This window comes from Zingiber officinale, chromosome 3A (assembly GCF_018446385.1).
Source record: "Zingiber officinale cultivar Zhangliang chromosome 3A, Zo_v1.1, whole genome shotgun sequence".
In the NCBI taxonomy this organism is placed as follows: Eukaryota; Viridiplantae; Streptophyta; class Magnoliopsida; order Zingiberales; family Zingiberaceae; genus Zingiber; species Zingiber officinale.
In genome coordinates, this window is record NC_055990.1 from 42,480,318 (window position 1) to 42,499,635 (window position 19,318).

Below are 19,318 nucleotides of genomic sequence, written 5' to 3' on the forward strand. Positions count from 1 at the left end.
CTAACTTTTTGTATAAACATGTATTCATTGGCGGAACTACAATATGAATAAAAGGATTTATTCATTGGCGGAACTACTGACAGAACTTCAGGCAGCAGAAGGACTATTTCGTCATAATTCTCAAATCCACTTTGCTGAAAATGTTTCTACTTCTAAGTCGAAAGGCAAGAAGAAGAAGAAGAAACAAGCTGGCTCGGCAAAGAAAGTGAATCGATCTCTAGGTACTGGACTAAAAGCAGGAGTGAAGAAGCCGAAGGGCAAGTGCTTCATTTGCAAGCAGTCTAGACATTGGAAGACAGACTGTCCTCGTAGGAAAGAGAACAATAAAGGTATATCTTATTCTCTAATAGTTAAAACATGTTTAGTGGTGTTATCTACCAGCACCTGGTGTGTAGATACAGGAGCCACTGATCATGTCTGTAATTCATTGCAGGGGTTCCAGGAAGCCCGTCGACTATATGAAGGAGAGATAACCGTCTACATGGGTAATGCTACGAAAGTGGCGGCTGTTGCAGTGGGAGACGTTTACTTATCATTTGATAAAAATAGAACTTTAGTTTTGAGAAATTATCTTTATGTACCAAGTTTCAAAAAGAATTTAATTTCAGTTTCTAAACTATTTTTGAATGGATATGCTGTTTCTTTTGATGACAAAGTGGTTATCAAGAAAAATATGGTAATTATCTATTCAGGTACATTAGTTGGCAATTTATATACTCTAAATCCAATAACTCCTACAAAGCAACAAATGGAAATTAATAACACATCCTCTAATTCTAATAAGAGAAAGGAACCTTCGGAAATGAACCAAATATATCTTTGGCATCTAAGACTTGGTCATATTAAATTGAGTAGGATTCAAAGGCTAATAGCCGATGGACTCTTGGGTTTATTAGTATTGGAAAACTTTCCAACCTGTGAATCTTGCTTGGAAGGTAAAATGACCAAGAGACCTAGACGGTTATCTCTCCTTCATATAGTCGACGGGTTTCCTAGAACCCCTGCAATGAATTGCAGACATGATCAGTGTCTCCTGTATCTATACACCAGATGCTGGTAGATAACACCGCTAAACATGTTTCAACTACTAGAGAATAAGATATATCTTTATTGTTCTCTTTCCTACGAGGATAGTCCGCCTTCCAATGTCCAAACTTCTTGCAAATGAAGCACTTACCCTTCGGCTTATTCACTCCTGCTTTTAGTCTAGTACCTAGAGATCGATTCACTTTCTTTGCCGAGCCAGCTTGTTTCTTCTTCTTCTTCTTCTTGCCTTTCGACTTAGAAGTAGAAACATTTTCAGCAAAGTGGATTTGAGAATTATGACGAAATAGTCATTCTGTTGCCTGAAGTTCTATCAGTAGTTCCGCCAATGAATAAATCCTTTTATTCATATTGTAGTTCAGGCGGAACTGCTCAAAACTTTTAGGTAGCGTTTAGAAAATAATATCGACCTGGGTTTCCCCATCGATTTCAGCTCCAAGATTTGTATCTCGTTCAAGTAAGCCATCATTTTGAGGATATGATCCCTTACGTGTGTCCCCTCAAACATGGTGGTTGTCATTAAGCTTCTCATAGCCTTTTGCCTAGCAGCCTGATTCTGGTGTCCGAAGAGTTCCTTGAGATTGTGCATCATGTCATAGGCAGTGGGCATGACCTGATGCTAATGTTGCAGCACATTTGACACTGAAAATAAAATATAACACCGCGCCATCTCATCTGCCTTGACCCATTTTCTATAATACTCAATCTCCTCTTCACTAGAATCGCTATTAGGCACATTAGGGCAGACCTCTATCAGTACAAACTTATAACCTTCAGTAGTTAGGACAATGTCCAAGTTTTTTTCCAATCTATGTAATTGAGACTAGTAAGTTTGTTCTCTTTCAGAATAATAGCTAGGTTGAAAGTCATCCTAAGAATCACAAAATAAGATCTAGTCAAAACTTAAGAATTTAGAATAATACTGATTCCTTAAACAATATTATTTAAATTCACCAACACCTCAGAACACTGTGAATTTTGTATGTCACGATAGTGTGGACGTATACAAATTCAAACATTTGTAAGAGGAGGTTTTACCTATTAATTTTATTCTTGTCAACCTAACTTTATGACAAATAAAATTAATAGTTGGTATTCTCTTGGTCACACAAATAATAACAGTGACTCCGATGGGGAGGATACTATTAAATGTGTCTAAGAGTATACCATTACTTGATACTTAGTCCATTAAATATGATTGTGCCCCTTCAGATGGAGAAGATCACACGCTCCTAAATAATTTCCTATAATCATCCATAATGGAAGTTTGATCTAGTGATCTACAAACAAACTCATCCGATGTAGAGGAAGGCACTCAGAGCCAATGCACAAGTTTGTTTACATCACTTACAAACCAGTAATGGAGACCGTGAAATTTATTTATAAATCCCTCTCCCACTTAGTTATTTAAGATGAGGATTTTTAACATGCGCACACACGCACACACATCACAAAAAATAAAAGCAATAAATATGGAAAAATAATTTTCCAACTATTATGGTCTCTTCCATCACTGTCCTCCGTGTGCTGCAAGCCCTAGCAATCGTCAAAACTAGCCGCCAGCCCTAGGGCTCATGTTGTCGCGTCCATCGAGCTTCCTTTTCTGATGCGTCTCTAGTCCTCAAATAGCATCACACCTCGCAAGGATACGTTCCGCGATAAAAATAGAATTTTACATTTATCGATCCTATATTCTACAAAGGAATGTACATGTAATCTAGATCGAACAAAAAGTAAAATCCTAAAACTAATACAGCTCTTGCTGTATTTAATAAATACAATCATGCACACACATAAAATGCCCTCGACATGTCTGAGGGTCCAATCACACACAAATCACATAGGCCATAATAGTTGGAGCCTGCAATCACAGAGTTAATCTATTTGCACATCCTACTATTATCATGCCTAAATTATGTATGACATGTGCATAATTAAACTAAAACCAAACACACATAGACTAAACCCTAGCTCTGATACCAATTATTGGTTGCTACTCGGAATACTGCTCTAGTTTCCCTGTACAAAAATTTTGTATAAGCATAGAACTTTTCGTAGCTACCCTTGTGCTCTACTGAAGTCAAACTTAGATTGCAAACAATGATTAACATTATTAATTCAAGTTGTCCTTCAGAAGTTAAACTTGAATTGGGAACGAAACTTAACATTCTTACTTTAAGTTTAACCGATGTGATCTTCCTAAGTTAAATCATATTACAGAAGTTATTAAATATCTATTTCAAAGATCGACTTCTAGGTTAAACATAGCGAGACATTAGGCCTTCTTGGGTATGAGATCATCCACCACTTCCTAGACAAAGCCTTTTAAAGAAAATCGATATTTAACTTCTTACAGTAAACAAGGTTTAACTACAGAGACCTTAATAGAAGCACAATATCAAAACATGAAATCGAAAAATTAAAATCGATAACAAAAATGATAACTTAAAAAATTGATAATATCTTGTGTTTGGTTTTTCAAAATCTATACAAAAGATGAACTAGTTATGATAAGAAAACTAATAACTAGTTATACCTTTTGTAGCTTATAGACCTCTTGATCTTCTACTGTATTCCTCTCCTTCTCTTGGATGTCGTGTGGGCGATGATCTTCCAAGATGAAATCCACTCAAGATTTTTCCAAGGCTTCCAAGATCCGGCCACCAACTTATAACACCCACGAATTTCTTAAGCTATATACGTAAATGTTCTCTTGTAGAATAAAAAGGGAGATAAGAGAGAACCAAAAAGATATAAAAGAAAAAGAGTTGGTCAAGGATTGAACCTTGAACCTTTTTGAATCTAATAGTAAGCTTTAAGGATTAAGGAATGACCACTAGGCCATCATAAGTATTGTTGACTAGAGAATGGAAATTTGTAGATAAAGGTAAAAGTATGATTAAGAGAAGGAAGCAAGAAAACATCAAGTAGCTTTCTTCCTCCTTCTCTTGATTAAGAGAATAACAAGAAAAAGACAAATTGTCTTCTTCTCTTTTCTTCCTTCCATTTTCGTGGGAATAAAGAAGAAGAGGGATTGGGGGGGCTAAGGGGGATGAATGGAGATATTCTTCATTAAGAAAAAAATAAGAAATGAGTTAATAAGGAAGGGAAAGCAAAACTTATCTTTGCTTCTTCCTCCCACTTAGCATAAGAGAGAAAAAGGGAAAGGGATTTCATTTTCCTTCTTCCTTTCCTCACCATTGTTGAACCTAAAGTCTCCCTCTCCCAAACTTCCGAAATCCAACTAAGTTTTCTTCCTAAGGAAAACTAAACCTCAAGAAGAAGTCCTTAAGATCTACTTCCTACAACCAAGAGAGGCAAAGAAAATACTAGAAGGAGGAGCTCTCTTCTTCTTCACAAGGGTATCTTTATCTTAAGAAAAGACCAAGCAAGAGGAGGTAAGCATCCCCTCACCTGTGGTACAAGTGGTTATGTGATTTTCCTTTAAGTTTAGATGGCTTAAAAACCTAGGGTTTTCCCCTTGAAACTTTCAGCCATGATGAGTTACAAGGCCTAGGAAAGCTTGAACACAACCCTAACATGTTCATAATTTCCCTTATGATGTTTTTATGCTTGTATATTGTTTATAGCTTGATTTCATACTCTTGAAACTTTCGGCCATGACAAGTTTTAAGGCATAGGGAAAGCTTAAATTCAAATCAACATGCTTATGATCTTTCTTAGGAAATATGAATATTCCTTGGTGTTTCCATGTTTATATGTTGCTTGGAATTAAGTGAATCTTACCTTAGGGTTTCGGCCATGAAGAGATTTAAAACCCTAGGAAAGCTCAAACTCAAAACTAACATGCTTATGATCTTTCCCATGACAAGATAGGAATATTTTCATGTTGTTACATGCTAAGTATGTTGCTTGGAATTAGGTGAACCTCACTTAGTGTTTCGGCTATGAGAAGATTGAAAATCTATGGAAGCTTAAACTCAAATCCAACTTGCTTAGGATTTTTCTTATGATATGATATGAAGATATCTTGAAGTACTTATGATTGCATGTTGTTTAAACCTAGGCTTTCATGTTTTGAACATTCGGCCAAGATAGGATTAGAGGCTTAGGCAAGCTTAAACTCAACCCTAACTTGCTAATGCTCTTCCCTATGATATGAGATGAAGTTACCATGATATTATTATGTGTTGTGTTTAGTTAGAATTTAGTCCCACACTTCATGACTTTCGGCCACATCATGAGTTTTAGACCTAGGAAGCCTAGAACCTAAACTCCATATGCTCATGTTGTTCCTTATAATAGATGTTATGACAATTGTTTAGGGTTCACATGTTTATATGCTATTTAAACCTAGATCTAGAACTTGCATGTTTCAGCCACATCATAAATTTTAGGCCTAGGAAGCCTAGAACCTAAACTCTATATGCTCATGTTGTTCCTTATAATAGATGTTATGACAATTGTTTAGGGTTCACATGTTTATATGCTATTTAAACCTAGATCTAGAACTTGCATGTTTCGGCCACATCATGAATTTTAGGCCTAGAAAGCTTAGAACCTAAATTAAACATGCTTATGAGGTTCCTTATGATAAATGTTATGAAATGGATCTATGGTTCACATGTTTTATGATTGTTTGCAACCTAGGTGACCCCTTGCATGTTTCGGCCACCCATAGTAGTTGATGATTGAGACCCAATTACAACTCATTATGTGCTTCACTTTGTCATGATATGAATTAGGAGATGTTAACTTATATTCCATACATGATTTTATTTCCCCTGATATGTTATATGCTCGTTTATGTATGCTTATGAATATTTTATGATAATGTCTCCTATGATATGCTATATGCTCAAGTATGTATGCTTTATGAAAGGACAAGTAAAGGCCTAAGAGATGCTTCCCTATTGTGGGGACTAAGAGCACTCTTTATGATATGCTAAGTGAAAGGCCTAAGAGTTGCTTCCCTATCAAGTGGGACCAAGAGCACTCTCCATGCTATGATAAGTTATGATGCTATGATAAGTTATGAATGACATGAACATGATATGCTATGAATGACATGAACATGATATACTATGAATGACATGAACATGATATGCTATGAATGACATGAACATGATATGCTATGAATGATATGAGCATAATGACATGAACATGATATGCTATGAATGATATGAACATGATATGCTATGATAAGTTATGTACATGACATGTATTTTACTTTATATGACTTGTACCAAAAGGGTGGGCTCCTTATGCGCCCCTAGGTCGATGGACTAAGAAACGAGCCTAGTAAAAGGTGGGCTCCTTACGTGCCCCTAGGTCGAGCTACGGGCCTAGTTTCCTAGTAGGTTCAAGACTAGCTACCTTGGGTCTACTTAGGATGCGCGCATTTATGTATGTATGTGGTACTAAGCCGGGCCCCCTCATGTTGAGATTATTTTTAAGTACTATATGATATTGTTTTCAAGACATTTAGCACATGATATGAAGCATGTTTTGAAAAGCATCTTGCACAGGACATTACACATGATTTTAAAGGACATCTTGCATATATGTTTATGATAGGGAATGACAGGAGATGATACTCACTCACATGTTATGATAGGATGTTCTTTATGTTGTAATATGATGTGTCATGATACTTATATTCATGTTATGATAGATTATGATGTTTACGTTACGTTATGATATGATTGTCATTTATGCCATGATAAGTTTATGCCATTATATGATGATTACTTCATGCTATGATATGATACATTTATGCCATGATATGATGCCATTTTATGCTATGATCTGATTGTCATGTATGCCATGATATGATGCTTATTTTATGCCATGATAAGATTTTCATTTATGCTATGATATGAGTTTCATTCATGCTATGATATGTAATATGATTACTCTTATATGAGGTGTACGATTTTTGTGAGTAGGAAAGAATTTTACTGAGCCTTGTGTGCTCATAGCTTACTTTCCTTGTACCACAGATAAAGGAAACGGATGGATAAACTAAAGGAGCAGCAGGAGGGGCAGTAGATGTGTGTGGTGGTGGCTTGGCAAGAAAGAAAGACCTGCTTATTTTATGTTGATGACTTGCATGATCACTTTTACTTACGCTTATATTAGAAATGGATAATTATGACTCTTTAAGTTTATAACTATGCTGAGGATATTGGTATGATTAGTTGTGATTTAAATGAACAATTACTTCCGCTGTTTTTAAAAATCATAAAAACTATTATGTATGTACGTTATGTATAATAGAAGGTAACCCCGCCTCCACTAAGCAGGAGGGGCGGGCGTTACACAACTAACCTCCAAGGGATGCTAGACAAAAGAGCTTCCTTCTCTTCTTCTTCTTCTCCTTCAAGCAACCGGCCACCAAGAGATCTCCACACAAGATGCCGCCAGCCATCAAGAGAGAAAACAAAAGGAGAAGAGAGAAGGACAAGGGCCGGCCACCAAGGATTGGAAGAGAAAAATAGAAGAAGTGTTATGAGGTGAGGCACCCCTCCTTCTTTTTTATAATCCTTGGTCTTGGCAAAAAAGGAAAGTTTTAAATATAATTAAAACTTCCTTATATTCCTTGCCAATGACTAAAAAGAAAAGTTTTAAAACAAAAAATTAAAACTTCATTTTCTTCTTGTCATGGCCGGCCACCTACTTGTGCTCCAAACAAGGAAAGTTTTAAACATAAAATTAAAACTTCTTTATTTGTTTCCGGTAAGAAATTTTAATTAAAAATTTCTCTTTTAAATCCCTTGTTGGTTATAAAAGGAAAATTTTATAAATTAAAATCTTTCTTTTAAAACATGTGGATGGTTACAAAAAAGGAAAGTTTTATCAAAAATTAAAATCTTTCTTTTAACTACAAATAAGGAAAGATATCAAACCTTTCTCTTAATCCTTTATAGAAAGCTATAAAAGGAAATATTTAAAATTTTAAAAACTTTCTTTTAAAACCATGACTTCCACAAAAGGAAAGAGTTTAAAAATTAAAACACCCTTTTTATTTTAATGTGGTCGGCCACCTAGCTTGGGCTCCAAGCTTGGCCGGCCACAACTTGGCTCCTCTTATTGGCTTGGCCGACCCTAGCTTGGGCTCCAAGCTTGGCTTGGCTGGCCACAACAAGATGAATAAGAAGCTTGACTCTAAGTGGACATAAGGCTTTATAAATAAGAGGCTACAACAGGGACCGAGAGCAAGAATTGGTTTTCGTCTCCCGATGAGTTCGAGCTTCCTGTGTTCGCTCCGAACACCCAACTCAAGTTCATCAATAATATCTCATTCCACTAAAGAGTTATTATTGCACTACCGCACCAATCTTATATTACAATATGAGCTCCTTCTTATCATGAGTGCGTTAGTCTCCCTATGTTTAAGATATTGAATGCTCACTAATTAAATGAGTTACTGACAACTCACTTAATTAATATCTAGCTCCAAGAGTAGTACCACTCAACCTTATTGTCATGTCAGACTAAGTCCACCTGCAGGGTTTACATGACAATCCTTATGAGCTCCTCAAGGGGACATCATCAACCTAGATTACTAGGACATAATTTCATTCTATAATCAACAACACACCATATAAATAATATCATTTCCCAACTTATTGGGCTTATTGATTTAACGAACTAAATTGCACCCTTTGATAAATTAAAGAAATAAATATTAAGTATACATGCTTGTTATTATATCATGATTAAGAGTACGCACTTCCATAATAACAGAGGTTTTGTTCTTTTATGTAGTCAGTATAAAAGGAAACTATCTCAAGTGGTCCTGCTCAATACCACTACAACAAATATGACTTTCTGCAGCACGTCATTAACGACACACTTTTAGGGCACGCTGTTAATAATACTTTTTATAGCACACCCAATTAAGTACGCTGTAGATAGTATTATACTTATACAAATAACAGCGTGCAAAAAATTGTATACTATTAAAATTAATATTAACAGCACACTTTTAATGTGTTGTTAAAAATATTATAACTTTAAAAAATTAAAATTTTAACCTCATATAAAATACACTATTAAAAATATTATATAATTTTAAAAATTAAAATTTTAACGGTGCACCGAAATACACTATTAAAAATCTTAGACATATTTTTTTATCTCGCCCGCCCCGAATCATTCCCTGTAGCATCTCACCCCATCGAAAACCCTTCTCCATCGCCGAAACCCTCGCCGTCCCTCGTGAGCCCTCTCTCTTCCCTCTTTTTATTTCATGGTTTCCACCTTCATCATTGTCCTCCTCATTCTCTTCTCGTCCTCCGCCCTTGTTGTCATTTCCTCTGTTCCCTGTCAGGACGTCCTCACCCTCTCCAAGAAAGATAGGGTCGTCCCTGTCTGTATCGACGAGGAAGTGAGAATGCTCTACCTAGAGTGGAGGCTAAGCATCGCCCTACAGAAAATGACCAATATCTAGACGAATATCAACTCAAGGTCTTCAAGGAGAACCTCCGAATTGTCGAAGAGCACAATTCGATGGCCGACCACGGGGAGCACACCTACTGCCTCACGATGGACTAGTTCGCTGACCTCACCAACGAGGAGTACTTGTCAGGTTCCTCACGGACTTCAGATCCACCTCTCGGAACATCAGCAATTAGTACCAGCTGAGAGAAGGGGATGATCTGCCTGATTCCATCGATTAGAGGCAGAAGGCGCTGTCATCGCCATAAAGGATCATCTCAACTACGGTGACCTATTCCTTCCTTTATTGATTTTATATTTGTGTGTGTGTGGTCAGTGATAGTAAAGTTAGATATCTTGCTTTTGTTTGATGAACATTTTTCCAATAAGTGTAGCCTTCACCTCTCGTTTGACTTTGGACAAAAGAGGTGCTTTGGAGTAATTAGTATGGGGATTTGCTTCCACCATACCTCTTATTTAGGCCCTAAGAATTTTGTTAGATCTATAAATTTATCTACCGCTAGCATCTAAATCTTGAAATCTTGATAGATCTATGTACTCACCAAATGGAGATTGTCACTTACTCGTGCTGTAATAGTAAGTCCTTAATTGCAGATGTATTTTATAGGCTATAGGTTAGAATCTTGATGAAGCTGTATATGTAACGACCTGGCCCATTTGGCGACCCCTTATGTCGTCGACCGTCGACCGTGTCGTTACTCACTAGGACTTCCCACCCCTGGCCAGTGGATTTTTGCCTTCCCCAGGATTCGAACTTTAGACCTCCAGGCTTAAGTACTAGAGTTTATGAATCTTGGTAGCCAAGTGAGCGCCACTATAACACCCATAGGATCCCTAAGTTATTTTATGAGAATTGTTGCATGATTAGAATAAGCCTTATGTGAATATTTCCAAAAATAAAAGAAAAATAGAACCAAAAAGATGCATGACCAAGGTTTGAACCTTGGACCTCTTAGTAAGTAGTTCTATGTCATAACCAGTAGCCCCAGCAGGGGTGTGCTGTTAGAAAGGAAAGGGACAAGATAGTTAAAGGTAAGGAAAGTGAAGACTCTCTTCACTAAGAAGGAGAAGTTCAAGTTTCCTTATTCTTCTTCCAATGAAAGGAGGGTTTGCTTTCTTCCTTCATTTAGGATGAGTAAAAGAAAAGGGAAGAAAAAGTTCATTTTTCCTTCTTCCTCTCATTTGGAATAAAAGGAGAAAAGGAAAGAGAAAATTCATTTTTCTTCTTCTCTTCCTCCTCCTCTCCTTCTTCCTCTCATTTTTTATGTATGCACGTATGACTGTAAGTAACCCCGTCCCTCCTAAGCAGTGGGAGGGCGGGCGTTACAGTTTGGTATCAGAGCAGGTCTACCTTTCCACTACACACACACATCAAGCCTACATCCTGCCGCTCCAAGTAAGAATTTCTATGCCTACTCTATTTTTTTTATTATGTATGATAAGGAATGCTTTAATTTAAGTATGCATGTCTACTCTATGTTAATTACGATAAGTCACAGTTTTAGTCTAAGTATGTATGATGGTAGGTTAGGAATAATAATAACTTATGCTAGCCTTGTTGTCACTCATGAAGATAAGCATGGCTAGAAGACGCAATACCAGAGCCGAAGAAGCGGTACCCGCACCTGATCTGATGCATGTAGTCACTGAACTTCAGCGTCAGGTCACAGAACAGCAGTAAATAATAAATACTCTGATGAATCAGCAAGGGAACCTTGCTACCCCACCCGGGAATCAGAATGCGATGCCAGTCATACCTACAGCTGCACTAGTACCACCAGCACCTGTACCACCGGTAGGCCCAGCCCAGTGGTTCGACAGGAGGCGTACCTGATTCAGTGGCAGAGGCTGAAGCCGGAAGCTTTCTCTGGTAACTGTGAGCCATGGGACGCCCAAGCCTGGTTCAAGACTGTGGAGAGCATAGTAGAGCTATTGGATTAGCCCGAGCACGAGAAGGTCAAGTGTGCATCGTTCTGCCTTACGGGCGATGCAAGAATGTGATGGGACCGAGTCAAAGCATAGAGACAAGTGAATCAAATGAGATGGACAGACTTCGAGACTGAATTCTTCGAGGAATTATTTCACATGCGTGTGACCAACAAGCACTATGACGAGTTCACCGAGTTCTGACAAGGTGACCTACCAGTTAATGAAGCCGTGAAGAGATTCAACCGGTTAGCGCACCTATGCCCAGAATTGGTCAGCACAGAAAGAGAAAGGGTCAGACTTATGCTGAAGATGCTCAGACCCGAGATAGCTCTAAATGTGTTCGGCGGAATTAATAGACCGCAGACTGCCGAAGAGTTAATCAGCAGTGCCCTGATCACCGAACACTATCTGAAGGCACTGAACGCGGGCAAGAGTCAAGTCCAGCCCTGAGGACAGAAACCTCAAAGCACCAGAACCAGCTGGAAAGGAAACCACAGTGGCAAGAGGAAGCAATGGAACGACTCTAAGGGAGGTCCAGCAAGTAAGCAAACCACGTTCCCTCAGTGTACCACATGTGGGAAGAAGCATCCAGGAATATGCCGTATAGGCACAAATAGGTGCTACAACTGTGGATTGGAAGGACATATGGTCAGAAACTGTCCTACTCAAGTTCAGACACTTCCCCAGCAGTATGTCCAGAACCAAGGTGCTCCCTCGCAACTACACTTGATGCAAGCTGCGATAGAAGGCCCTCAGATAAGCCAAGGGAGGTTGGAAGCTCCGCCTATTGCGACAAATGCCAGAATCTTCTCCCTCACCAAGGAAGATGTGGCAAATGCTTCTACCGTTGTTACAGGTCAGATATTTATTTTCAGTCAGCATGCTACCGTATTATTAGATACTGGGCGACACACTCGTTCGTCTCTACACTGTTCACAAGAAAGATGGACATGTCACCCCAAGCCTTACATTGCAGGTTCTTAATGACCCTATCGTCAGGAGAGGTGATGCCATCCACTCATATGCTGCGAGCTATACCCATCAGAATCGCAGACAGAGAACTATACTGTGATCTGATAGTGCATGACATGTTAGTTAGAGCCCAAGAGCCAATCTTTTGATGATTGTTGTATGGACTCATTGAATCATATTCTTGTATATTAATAAAGACATTTGTTCTGGTTATTATGCTTACTTGTATTGGTGTCAGATAAACTAAGTATAATAGCGTCCTTGAGTAGAGGGTTCTTACCTATATCAATCGGTTAGTTGAACCGATAGTGAGATGATATAGGGAACACTACTCTTAATCATTCCTAGTCGAGTATTAACATTCAGGGACAATGTTAATGCGACGAGACTAGCATGTAGGTCAACTCGATGACTTGATCTCACAAGTCATGGATATAGAGATATCGAGTTGACACATAGGTATGCATTGGAGAATGTATATTGAATGACCCGCCATGAGAAAGTATCATAGATCATTATATGAGTGTCATATACTTTCTCATGTGACTATTAGTATGACTACTAGTCCTTAGACCTGAAGTCACCATGGTTCCCTACATAAGGAGTTATGTACTTTGGATTCGTCAAACGTCACCCGTAACTGGGTGGACTATAAAGACGATTACTGGTATGTAACAAATTATGCAGAGGGATGTGAGTGATGTAGATGGGATCTATCCCTCCCATATAACGGGAGTGACATCGATATTCTTGATAGAGTGAGACCACGAAGTGCATGACCATGCCCAAATAAGTCAATATGAGATATTGAGCTCATTTGATTTAGTGAGTCTACTTGGAGTTCAAAATTTAGATTGATTAGAGGATGACACGGTCTATGCTTCATATTGATCAATCTAGATGTCTATGATAGAAGGACACTTGTCATATATTGTGAGGAGTCACAATTAGTAGTCACAAGGTGATGTTGGATCTCAACATTCTTGTAACTTGAGGAGTAATGATGTGTTGCTAGATACCGCTCATTACTTATGCTCCTAAATGGGTTTAGGGGCATTGCCAACGTTATAAGAACCTATAGGGTCACACACTAAGGACAATTAGATGGAGATTAGGTTCATATGATGAACTAAGAAGATTAGATTCATGTGATGAATCAAATTGGATTAAGAGTAATCCTAATTGGGCTAATTGAGTTGGACTCAAGTTGATTCATGTGTTCAATGAGTCTAATTTAGATTATGACTCATTGAATCAATTTAATTAAATGAATTAGATTCATTATATTAAATTGGTTTGAATCAAATGGTTAGATTAGATCAACCATGAGAGAGATTTGGTCAAGTTTGACTTGACTTGAGAAGGAAGATGAAAGGCCAAGTTTGACTTGACCATTTGCCACCTCATTTGTGAGTTGGCATTAAGTGACCAATGATGATGTGCCACATCATCATAGTTGGCACATGTGTGTGCCACCTCATGGAGGTTACAAGTCCCCTCTTTAATGGCCTCCATATTTAATGAAAAGGAGTTACAACTCCAAGAGGTGGTCGACCACTTTTGTGAGGAATGAAAATTCATTTTTTCATTCAAGGGCATTCACTTCATCTTCTTCCTTGCTCTCTCTTCTTGCTCTCCCTCTCCTCTCTTGGTCGAACCTTACCAAGGTTCTAGCACACCTTTGTGTTAGGTTTCTCCACCTAGTTTGTTCGTGTGGATACTTCTAGAGGATTGTTTACTTTGACAATCTTGAGATCCGACACCTTGGACGAGCGGGATTCGCGAAGGGCGCGCATCAAGGGTAAAGGCTCTTCTCCTAGTGTAGATCTAGATTTTAGGAAACTTTTACTCATATTTTTGTTTTATTTTACTTCGCACGGATCCGGTGGCTTGGGGTTTCGGGGTTTCCGCGACGCGAAAAAGCGGTTTTCGCGGCCCGAAAAATCCAACAGTGGTATCAGAGCCACGTGCGAAGTCTTGTATGAGTTTAGTTTGCATTTTTATGAAAAATGTAGGTTCTGTAATGTTCTGTAAATTTAGGATTTTTATAGTTTTTATGGGTATTTTTCTCGTAGAAGCGAAGCACAAGTGTTTCGACACTTGTAGGCTTCGACTACCGAGAAGATTTTTCAGAAACGGCAAGGTTTCGCCCTAAATCTTTTTGGGACAGTGGGCTAAGGCACTGTAGGATCACTAAGGAACACTCGCGATGGTTAGATCGCTGGTAGGGGCGCTGCCCCTGGCCCCGCAAGGAGATTCATTCCGCGATTGCGCCCGAAAACCCGCAAAACGGAACCACCGGAAATTTTACTCATAAAAAATTGTAAAAAATATAGTAAAAATTATAGAAAATTATAGAAAATATATAATTTAGAATTATGTATCATTTTGTGATAGTCATGGCCCAAAAAGACCCAATTTGATTGGAAATGTGTTATAATTCATAATACGGCCTGCGTGCCGTCATGTGATGTGCGTGTTGTATATTTGATTCGCGACCTGCGTGTCGTGCCTTTCTCTATTTTATATTCTTGTTGTAAATTAGTTTAGACTCGAATGTAACTCGAGTTTCAAAATTGTAATGTACAAAATTGGAGTCGTGGGAGGTCCACTAGAGACGGAGTTACGAGAAGGGCGCGAGCAACACAAGGTGGTCAAAGGGAGGAGCTTGAGAAGCTGTGGACCCTAGGTTGACCATCCGATCTTCTCATTGGCTTGAGAAGATCGTAGTAGGGCCATGACTAATCACAAATAGTATAATTAATTGCTTGTGTGTGTGTATTTGATGCATGCTAGTAAAGTAGATAATTAGCGCCTTAACGATTCGCTTCGATCAATCGCGTATATGATACATCTCGACGATTAGATTAGATCTAAGTCGCGCACATGATGCATCTCCTCTATGATTAGATTAGATCTAAATCGAGTATATGATACACATCGTCGATTAGATTAGATCTAAATCGCGTCAACTCTAAAATGCCTACCATGCCGTGATACCTATCACTACCTCGATCACATGTGTTGTTGAATCTGCCAAAGCAAAGCAACACATATTATCTTGGTAGGGTATGGAGGGACAATCTTGGTCCCGCCTATCAACGCATGGGTGAGTACAACTCAATTAGATTGAGTAACTAGTTAACTCAGTTGGATCGAGTAAAACTATAGGCATATTTCCAACGGTTGGAATATAGGACATAATGACATTTATATTAATTCTTGGGCGTATTAGCCAAAGCTAACTCAAGTTTTAATATAACTGTGGATAATGATCCTATAAACAAGAGTTGCATAGAGATGTAATTGGTAAATTGTTACCTACCAATCATACTAAATCTTGGGCGTATTAGCCAAAGCTAACTCAAGGGTTAGTATGATGTGGATCTTGTCCCACATGAATTATAGAATTCAGTGGGAGCATCATTTTGTTAAAGGCCTAATTAAATGATAAAAGGAATATGATATTTACTTTCTTCTTTAATTTCTGTTGTAGATTACCATGACATCGAATACGAACTCTTTCTCCCTGCGTTCTGTCCTTGAGAAGGACAAGCTCAACGGAGCAAATTTCCTGGACTGGTACAAGAACCTGAGAATAGTTCTCACCCAAGAACGTAAACTGTACGTTCTGAAGCAGCTCATTCCGGAGGCTCCTCCTACCACTGCCACGCGAGCTAACCGAGATGCTTACAAGAAGCATCAAGATGACGCATTCGATGTGTCCTGTCTTATGCTCGCGACCATGAACTCTGAGCTTCAGAAGCAACACGAGTTAATGGGCGCTTATGATATGGTTGAACATCTTCGTCAACTGTATCAAGGACAAGCAGGGCACTGGAAGAGGAACTGCATAGGATACTTGGAAGATCTTAAGAAGAAGAGAAATAAGATTTCTACTTCAGGTATAAATGTTATAGAAGCCAACCTCTCTATTTCTTCATCGTGGGTATTAGATACTAGATGTGCTTCTCACATTTGTACTAATGTACAAGCGCTGAGAAATAGCAGAGCATTGACGAAGGGCGAGATATACCTACGAGTAGGCAATGGAGCACAGGTTGCTGCTGTTGCTGTAGGAACTTACTATCTATCTCTACCCTATGAGCTTGTACTAGAATTAGATGAATGTTGTTATGTGCCTGCCTTAACTAAGAACATTATATCAGTTTCTTGTTTGGACTAGAAAGGGTTCTCTTTTATAATAAAGGACAAATGTTGTTCTGTTTATTTAAAAGATATGTTCTATTGTAGTGCACCTCTGATGAACGGACTCTACATTCTAGACCTTGAAAGCCCTATCTATAACATAAATACCAAGAGGTTCAAGTCAAATGACATGAACCAAACCTATCTCTGGCACTGTCGCTTAGGTCATATAAATGACAAGCGCTTATTCCAGCTCCATAAGGATGGTTTGCTGGACTCATTTGATTTTGAATCTTATGAGACGTGCGAGTCATGCCTACTAGGCAAAATGACCAAGACTCCCTTTAGTGGGCATAGCGAAAGAGCGACTGATTTGTTAGGACTTATACATAGTGATGTATATGGTCTTTTCAATGTCGCTGCTAGAGGTGGTTATAGGTACTTCATTACATTTACTGATGACTTCAGTAGATATGGTTATGTGTACTTGATGACACATAAGTAAGAATCCTTTGAAAAGTTCAAAGAATTCAAGAATGAAGTATAAAACCAGCTTGGCAAGAGTATTAAAATACTTCAATCAGATTGAGGTGGAGAATACCTTAGCCATGAGTTTCGTGACTATCTAGCTGAGTGTGGGATTCTATCCCAACTCACTCCTCCTGGAACAACACAGTGAAATGGTGTATCCGAAAGGAGGAACCGTACTCTATTAGATATGGTACGGTCTATGATGAGTCACACAGATCTTCCTACATTTCTTTGGGGCTATGCTCTAGACACGACAGCTTTTATACTCAATCGAGTTCTATCCAAGGCCATAATAAAGACACCATATAGGATATGGACTGGGAGAGATGCTCAGGTATCTTTTATGAGGATTTGGGGTTGTGAGGCTTACGTTAGACGTCAAGGCTCAAACAAATTAGGACCTAAATCCAACAAGTGCTACTTTATTGGATATCCCAAGGGAACTAAGGGATATTACTTCTACATTCCCAGTCAGCACAAGGTAGTTATGGCAAAGACTGGGGTCTTTCTAGAAAGGGACTTTGTTTCTAAAAAGACTAGTGGGAGTACGTTCGATCTTGAAGAAGTTCAAGTTGCGGACCATAGCATTGAAGCCTCGATGGAAGTTGAACTGGAACCACAAAGTGTTGTGGATGATGTTGTTCCACAAAGAGTTGAGGAACAACAACCAGTTCAAGTAGACATACCTCTTCGCAGGTCTGATAGGGTACGTCGTCAGCCTAAGAGATACTCATTTCTCTTGTCTGACCATGATGACATTGTGCTCACAGAAGATGAGCCTACCACTTATCAGGAAGCTGTGATGAGACCAGATTCCGATAAATGGCTAGAGGCTATGAGATCCGAGATGGAATCCATGTACACCAACCAAGTATGGACTTTGGTTGATCCACCTGAAGGGGTAAAACCAATTGGGTGTAAGTGGGTCTTTAAGAGAAAGACTGACATAGATGGACTTATCTATAAGGGTCGCTTGGTAGCTAAAGGTTTCAAGCAGATTCATAGTATTGACTATGATGAAACCTTTTCTCCAGTAGCGATGTTTAAGTCCATTCGGATCATGCTTGCTATTGCAGCATACCATGACTATGAGATATGACAGATGGATGTCAAAACCGCGTTTCTGAATGGAAACCTGCTCGAGGATGTGTACATGACACAACCTGAGGGTTTTGTAGATCCACAGCATACTAGCAGAGTATGCAAGCTGCATAGGTCCATTTATGGACTAAAGCAAGCTTCTCAGAGATGGAATCTTCGATTGATGATGCAATCAAAAAGTTTGATTTCATCAAGAATGAAGATGAACCTTGTGTCTACAAGAAGGTTGTAGGAGATATAGTTGTCTTCCTCATATTGTATGTGGATGACATACTACTCATTAGGAAGGACATCCCTTTGCTACAGTCTGTCAAGACTTGGCTAGGGACTTATTTCTCAATGAAGGACTTAGGTGAGGCATCCTGCATTCTAGGCATACAAATCTATAGAGATAGATCTAAGAGATTGCTTGGCCTAAGTCAGAGTACATACATTGACAAGGTACTTCTTCGGTTTACCATGCAGAACTCCAAGAAGGGATTTCTGCCGATGTCACATGGTGTGAGTCTTTCGAAGACTCAAGGTCCCTCTTCTAGAGAGGAGAAAGACCGCATGTATCAGATCCCTTATGCCTCAGCCATAGGATCTATCATGTACGCCATGCTATGTACTCGTCCTGACGTCTCGTATGCTTTGAGAATGACGAGCAGATATCAGTCAGATCCAGGTGAAAGTCACTGGATAACAGTCAAGAATATTCTTAAGTACTTAAGAAGGACTAAAGAATATTTCTTGATATATGGAAGCAATGACGAGCTAGCTATAAAGGGTTACAGTGATGCTAGCTTCCAGACCGACCAGGATGATTATCGATTGCAGTCAGGGTTTGTGTTTTGCATTAATGGTGGTGCTGTGAACTGGAAGAGTTCGAAGCAGGACATAGTCGCTGATTCTATGACAGAGGCTGAGTGCATTGCTGCATCAGAGGTAGCAAAGGAGGTAGTTTGGATCCGTAAGTTCATTATTGAACTTGGGGTGGTTCCTAGTATCGCTGATCCTATTGAGCTCTATTGTGACAACAATGGAACTATAGCACAGGCTAAGGAACCTCGCTCACACCAGCGGACCAAACACATACTACGGCGCTTCCATCTCATTCGAGAGATTATCGAGAGAGGAGATGTAAAGATTTATAGAGTACCTACAGAGGCTAACATCGCAGCTCCCT